We start from the raw sequence: 7,975 nt of genomic DNA, 5'->3' as shown, positions 1-7,975 counted from the left end.
ACTGCCTAAAAATTGACATCTGACATAAAAATTAGCCCAAATATCTTGGAAACAGAAAATTAAAACTTTTAGTAAGCTCAGATCATTGTAAAAAGGCACACAATAAAGTGAGGCATTTACCAGAGTCACTTCTTCACAATAACTTCTTATTTACATATAAATAACATCAGTTGAATTGCGCACAATCGCCAAAAGTAATTCAAGGCGCAGTTATAGATTAAATAAAGCCCGCAAGGCATTTTGGTTTAGACCAGGAAACACATTCCGACAAACATGCCAAAATTTACCTAGTCCCACTGAAGATATCGCTGTTCCATCAGTACCTGCAACGGAGCGTCTTTCTGCTGAAGAGGCTGTTGACGTACCTCACGCTTCTTCTTCAGGGACTACCTTGCCTTACAAGCTACGACCAAAAGCTGAAATAAAAGACATTCCAGACTACACTAGTGTTGATGAGAATGTAATTGTCAATATGCAGTGCTTAAGAAACATTATACAACAGGTACATCAGCAAAACTGCAAGAATTCACTGGTTTCCATGAGTGTTGTGCACCAACGTGGACTAGCTATTTCTATTTGTGCGGAATGCAGGGGCTGCCATTATAAGTCAAAAACTGATTCACTATTTAGTTTTTAACCTAATAGAAGTAAAACCTGACTGTTAAATGAATACTACATGTATCATTATAAAGATTTTGTTGTTGGGATGAAATATTATAAATTGTAATCCCTATGATTAACATAGAAAACATGAACCCAACGCTAATTCCTGTTGATGTAGCAGAGCTTAAAGACCTGGAAGTATAGATGGTTAATGGATGATGTTCCTTATGAAAGTACTAGTAGGTACTAGTTGGTTTGTCTGTTTGATACATCTAATAGTATATTTAATTTTTTTCATTAATAATATGGGGTTAACTTAGTTATCCTGCTCAGTGGTTGAATCTTCAGGAAATGTTAACATATGCACATACATTGTATTTGATACATGTATGTCGGTGACCCTCGACTGCAATTTGGGTTACAGACAAGGTAGCCTAAGGTGTAATTATTTCTAAGAGATGAACCCGAGTTGAGGCTTAAACATACCAACCCATGAGCGAGTCAGAGATCAGCACTCTACCGGTTTAGCTGGCCGGGGTAAGCTGTCGGTCAAAAGCTATTCATAGCTTATGTTATAATGTTTGCATACCATACCGACAATAAATAAATATTGATTTGATTTGGGGGACTTACTTTTGCTTAATAATGATCTTAAATATTATAGTTGTCAACAATATGATTTTATGTATTTTAAAAACACAACAAGTTAGGCTTGCAACAGAACTAATAAAAATATATAGATTATTATACAATCTACAAATCAAACATATTTAACTTAAATTAGGCTTGCAACAGAACTAATAAAAATATATAGATTATTAATTTATTATACAATTTACAAATCAAACATATTTAACAATAAAGTAGTCTTAGGTTTACTGAAATGTGCAAATACCAATTGGTTTTTATTTCTGAAAATTTAGAAAAATGAGCTAATATAAAAAAGGTGTAATTTTAATAAGTGGGTGTGTTTAAATTAACTTGCACTCAAAAAATATAATAGTCTGGAGTTGTTTTAATTTCTGACAGGTTTCTGCACACCGTACAGTAAGGAATGATCATGTTATTTTTGTCAGTAGTTAATTACGGCGCTGTTAATTACAATGGTACTGAACTATTATCGAGCGGATGGTCGTTGAACGTTATAATAAAAATTAAGATTGCTTTTATTAGTTACAAATCGGCAATTTATCGCTTTTATTTTATTTATAAACTCAATATAGCGGATAGGTAAGGTGTGTATAATGTAGAGCAAATACTGGCAGAACCCCCCCCCCCCCCCCCGAACCCTTAATCTCGCGTTATCTCGGCAGTCTCGTTATGCGTGATTTAAAAATGTCGAAATCGTGTAACTTACAAACATCCAAGAAAAATCACCACAACTCAAACCTGACATTCATTATTATTTAGACACTCAAAATGGTGCTTTCTTGAGCATTGTTCTCTTTATTTTGAAATTTGACCGGGGCCAATGCGCATTGGGGGCAGGGGATATATTTTTTGACCAAATTTTGAGTTCCGAAAGGCCGTAACAGTCAAATCCATTTCATCTAAACAGAAAGTGACACAAGAAAGCCTTTTTGTGTCAGTGTCATATTAACATAGGCAATATACATTGAAAATACAACCAAAAGGCTGGCTTCTTCACTTGTGAAACTATGGCCCTTGATATTTCCCCCCCACCCACCTCATTTTTAATGAAAAATTGAGAAATTTGACCCATTTCATGGCATACACAGAACATTCAAACAGAATGCAATCCTATAAATAAATTAATTTCATCCCTGTGCTTTGTTTATTTACCTAGAAAAGTGTCTCCCATACGTTTAGATTTTTCACAATTTACCTTCAAAGTTTTGTTCTGTTTCTGCAGCGTGAAATATTGACTTCCGCCAAAAGTGAAAACCTCCTTTTTGAAGATTCAAAATTGTCTCACTAGGGAGCTGTGGCTAGTTTTAATGTTTTTTCCCAAAATTTTGAGACATTCTTTCTACAACCTTACACAAGAAATACATCTTATAAATACCTAATTGATTTTTAAAGACCATAGGTAACCCCTATCCTAAAGATATCTAATTTTCATGGACCCCCCCCCCCCTTTCACTGATATATCCCCTGCCACTTTAAGTTTTTTAATATATGCATAATAAAACAAAAAAGCTTTTGTTATATTGAAATATAATGTTAAATGAATTAAATGCATTATTTCTGAACTGTATCCTGTGTTTTGTTTGAATTTTATAGTAATTCCAAAATTTCACACAATTCAAGGGGAACAACCAGAACAAAAATAATAAAAAAAAATAGTGTTCCTATTCACAACATTGGACTCTATTTGGTAGAGAAGCACAAGTTATATGTCAAATGTTTAAAATGATTATTGACAATATCAATCAATCTTACAGATCTATATTCCCATATGATAACATAATACATGCACCAAATATTGATATTCATTCATTAAAATACCATTCAAAATGAGATCACTCCATAAGAAATCACAGCACAGTTATAAAAACAATCGCGCTATGAAAAACAAAGGTTCACTTTTCAAAAAAGGAGTATTTCCAAACTATAAAGTTAAAGGCAAAATAAATCTTATCTTATCTTTTTTTATTGAAGCTTTTCTGCAAATAATTATACGGCTTATGCATAGAGCTCTTTGTTGTGTCGAATTGTCTGTCGTTCAGTCTTCAGACAATCTTAATTAATTTGATGCTAATGACGCGTTCTTTTAAAATGCAAATAAATGTGTTAATGCATTCTTTTGTCACTAAATATTATATTTTTTAAATATCATTTAGGTGTTGTTTTTTTAGTTTCTTTTCGATTTATTGACTCAACAAGTCTCGTTTGCGTTAGCTTTAAGCAATGCCAGTTTTGACTACCAGTGCATTGCGCATGCGCGAAAATCAGGAATCAAAACAATAATCATGAACCTGTTTGCATATCCACATTCTCAGGCATAACGTTATCACAGTGCGTTAAAGTGTGCAGCATTATTTAACAGCTTTATTTAACTAACGAATGAGACCGAGCGTGGCCGATGGCGAAAATCGATTTGCGAAGGTGCAATACCGGGCTCTGATTAGTCGGTCTTTTCAAACGTCACATTTCGGTTAAAAGCCGACAAATGGTTAAAATCAACTAACAACAAAAAACAGCGAAAAAACGGTACCTTATTTTCTCACTGGAGGATACCTTTACATGTAATTGTAGTCATATGTACATGTTTTAGTTTGGCATACATGTAAGTAGAAGCTTGCGGATACTTACTTTTTTTTTTTATAACTCAAATACAAAATAAAACAAGTGTAATTACAAGGATTATACAAATTATGAGAATAAGGTAATATATATAACTTATAAGTGCTCATACTTTGGCATTTATATTTGACCCAGAAGATCAGTAAATAATTTCATGACTATGTAAATGACAGGCATATCTTGAAAGGGGCCTTTTCACAGATTTTGGCATTTATTAGTTTGGCATTAAATGCTTTAAATTGATAAATGTTAACATTGGGTCTAAAAATCTCCAGTGAAAAAACAATAATACAATTAAAGAATTTAAAAAAAGTAACCCTCAACGGGGCTCTAACCACTTATCCCTGGAGCCATGGAGCAAAAGTCTACCGCTCTATCCATTAGACCATACGCTCTCACATCTTGACTAACATATTTTTGTCTTTATATATGCAATCTTCGTAGTATCAACAAATACGACAACAACAGAATTCTCCAAATTATTCAATCGTTTCCCGTTGCAACGCTTTATAATTTTCAGGTTTTGAAATTGTCAAAAGATGCACATATAAATGGATATTTTAGAGCATGGTAAATGTTCAGTATTATTATTTCCTCACAAATATAATAACTTCAAGGAAAATTTGCGAATCTGAAACAATTTTTTTCAAATTTGTCAATTTACCAAAGCATGAAAAGGCCCCTTTAAGGTCAATTTGTCGAGCGTTTCGGATATGCATTTTTTTGACAAATGACAGTCATTGGCTGATCCCTATCCGCACTTTTATTCACAATTCTTTTAGAAGTTCAAAGGTGCTCAACTTATTGGTAAATCACTGGACTGATAATATTCTTAAATCAAAATTATAATTTGGTCAAGCATATCCTTTTGAAATTATTCAAAGACAACATAATTATTCAAACAATTGTTAAGAAAGTAAACTTACCTTAGACAGTGTATCCAATTTTTTTTATTATTATCCAGTTTAATAACAGAAATTTCATCCTTCCTCAATATTCAACACCTTCACGTTTTTTACAAAAATTGTAACTGATGTTTTGATTGAACACTTTCTGCTACTCATTCATTTATCTAAACCAGTTATGGCGATTTCACTTTGTATTTCCTCAAATTCCACTTGATCATGTTCTATTCATTTTGTATTAAAGTTCACAAGTTCACTTTTTTTTATAATGATCAATGTTTGGTTAAAAGTGTATTTTCTTTTCAAAAGAGGTTACATTATTGTTCTTCTACAATCATTCTGCAATTTGTTTTATTACAAAATTTGCTTATGGCCACTTTGTGTATAATATGCTGACTGCACATTTGTGTGTTAAACTTATCATACTTGTCTATTGTTAAAGTGACTGTCAAACTACAATTTATTCTGTAAGTCACACGCAGATTGAATTATTTTTAATATCGATCGTAAACATATTGTATCACAATTTAAAAACTTGTTACATCATTTCCAACCTTAAATGCATTAATCCAGGAATCCTAATAACTATAACTGAGATAAAAATTTACTGTGAAGACCGACTGACGTTTGAATGACTTGAGTTTGAATTACAACTGGTCTGATTTAAGTTTGAAGGAAACCACTCATTCAAAGGGATTTTAGCATGGAGCCCGTCGGTAATAAATTAAGTTGCCTTTTCATTTCAACTTAAAAAGCAGAAATTGACATCTAGTTTTGAACTTTGAGAGTCAATAGTACTTTGCATCTGCACCTGAAATAGGACAATAATATTATTTACATAATAATTTCTATTATTTATTGAATATGACAAACTGAAGAATTATTTCTTTTTCAAAATGTCAAAAGTAATTATGATAAATAATATAACACAATGACTTGTGTCATTAAAAAACAATATAATTAGTGAACAATAGTTAGTAGACAATGAATATTTGCATTCAAAAGCAAAACTTTACAAGTAGTCTCAAAGGCTCTTTGACTGTTTCCTAACGTACGCAAATCAAATGTCATTAGAGGCCCATAATCGGATACACATGTACCATTTGACAGTATTATTTTGAGTTTGTTCAGCGAATTTTGCTTAAAGTATCGATTCCTGACCAATTGTGAAAAATAAGCTCATGATGAGATCCTTACATTGGGAATCTTGGGCCTTCATTGCACATAATAATTGAAATATTATTTCAGCAGTATGCCAAATATTCCATTTTTCTCTTATGTTTGTATGAAGAACAAAACCTCACAAAAAACATGCTTAGTAAATGGCCATTGCTACTTGAACATTTTATAATTATCATCAATTTATGTTATAACACTATAAATGTGTGTTATGAGTCTTCAAAAAAAGTTGCAACTGTAGATTCCCCTAGTATGTTTGCTGACCAGAAAAAAATGTCTTAAAGTTTAGTTTTCTTTAAGGCATGCTCTGACAACCGCAGATCACTCATTTAATTAACAGAACAGGGCTAAACATTAGGGATTTAATCCTCTTGTCAATAAGGAACAGTGCCCTTACATTTCCTGTACGCTGACCAAACAGTTAATTGTCCTGACCTTAAAATGTTGCTCAATATGAAATGTAAGTTTTCAGTAATTTTACATCATTTATGATATAGTAGCAGCCATATTACCACTTAAAAGAGTGTCCCCTTATATTGTACTTTGTCCAAAAATCTTTTAGTTTGACTAACTTAAACAAATGATCAAACATTACTTTCCTTGTTAAGTATACATTTTCTCCACCATAGATCACACTAATGTTACAATTGTTATAAATGTGCTATTAATACTTAAAAAGCCAATTATTTTCAATAGCAAAATATTTATTTATTAACAAACACAATTTACTAGAACTGCGGAATAAGATTTAACTGTTAATATATTTTAAAATCTGAGGGAAATAAACTGCCAGCAAGAATGATGTTATATAAGGGAATGGACAGTTACATTGTGTTCGTATATGAGGGCTTTGCTCTGACACATTTAATGTCAACAAGTTTTGCGAGCAGATTTCAGAAAATTACTGCATTATTTAAACCAAATTGTATTTCAAGTTTTTAAAGAAATTGTAAGACCTCAAATTTCATCGCTTATCTGGGCCGATATTTTGCTTCTTGGACAACCAGGCTAATGTAGAGCTCCGCACAAAAAAACGCATTCTTTTTAAGTTAACAGTAATTTTTTTTGGCTGAAACAATCAATTAAAAAACAACAACAGCTGGTTTGATTTAATGTTCTGTTTTATTTAACCTGATTGTATCAAGCAAGGTGCTCATGGTTGTACAAACTAAATGATTGTGTTTGTTAACTTGCAAAAAACAGAATTAGGAACTTTTTGGAAGGCAAAATGGCCCTTTTTCTTGATTGGGAAAGAGCCGTTTATTGTGAAATATGGGTAAAGCAACAACTTTCCCAATCACCTTCAGAAAAATCCCAATTGAAGGTTTCCAAAAAAAAGAAAACATTTTTTTTTTGTAAATAAAATGCAACCTTTAGTTAAGTTCTCTATGCAGCTTGAACCTACGTAAATATTATTATTAAATATAATATTGGCAACTTGATAACACTCAATTATTAATTATAAAGTATCTGTTAGCAAAAAATCAAATACACCAATTTCCCATTTTGAAGAATTCACTACAATTTTCCCAATTTATGGGCTTTTGGTTGGGCAGGTACTGGTACATTTCCCCATTGGGCAAAAAATCTATGAATTACGAATATTTTTTAATGTCTGGAAAATACTTGCAAACCGGTGTGTTTGTTGTTTTCAGAAGGGTAATGTAACATTCCATTCAAGGTTCCTCTGCAGCAGTAAACTGTTGCTCTGTGCTCTGGTCTGTTTTTCAGGTCCACTCACAGCTGTGGTGAATAGGTATTTCATCATCTCATCACATGCCCTCTTAATTTCCTCGTCAGTGCATTCACCTTGGTGGAATGGCAGGATGCTGCATAAAACAATAATCCTCTCACATATGGAAATCACTTCATGAAATAAATATAATGTGTCTGTAAGACATAATTACAAACAAGATATGTGTTTGTCAGAAACACTATGTCCCCTACTGCGCCGCTTTGAAGCTATATATTTGACCTTTGTCCTTGAAGGATGACCTTTCACCACTCAAAAAGCGCAGCTC

Source organism: Dreissena polymorpha, chromosome 2 (genome assembly GCF_020536995.1).
Source record: "Dreissena polymorpha isolate Duluth1 chromosome 2, UMN_Dpol_1.0, whole genome shotgun sequence".
Taxonomy (NCBI): Eukaryota; Metazoa; Mollusca; class Bivalvia; order Myida; family Dreissenidae; genus Dreissena; species Dreissena polymorpha.
The sequence above is the reverse complement of the archived record's forward strand: the minus strand, read 5'-3'. Positions refer to the sequence as shown.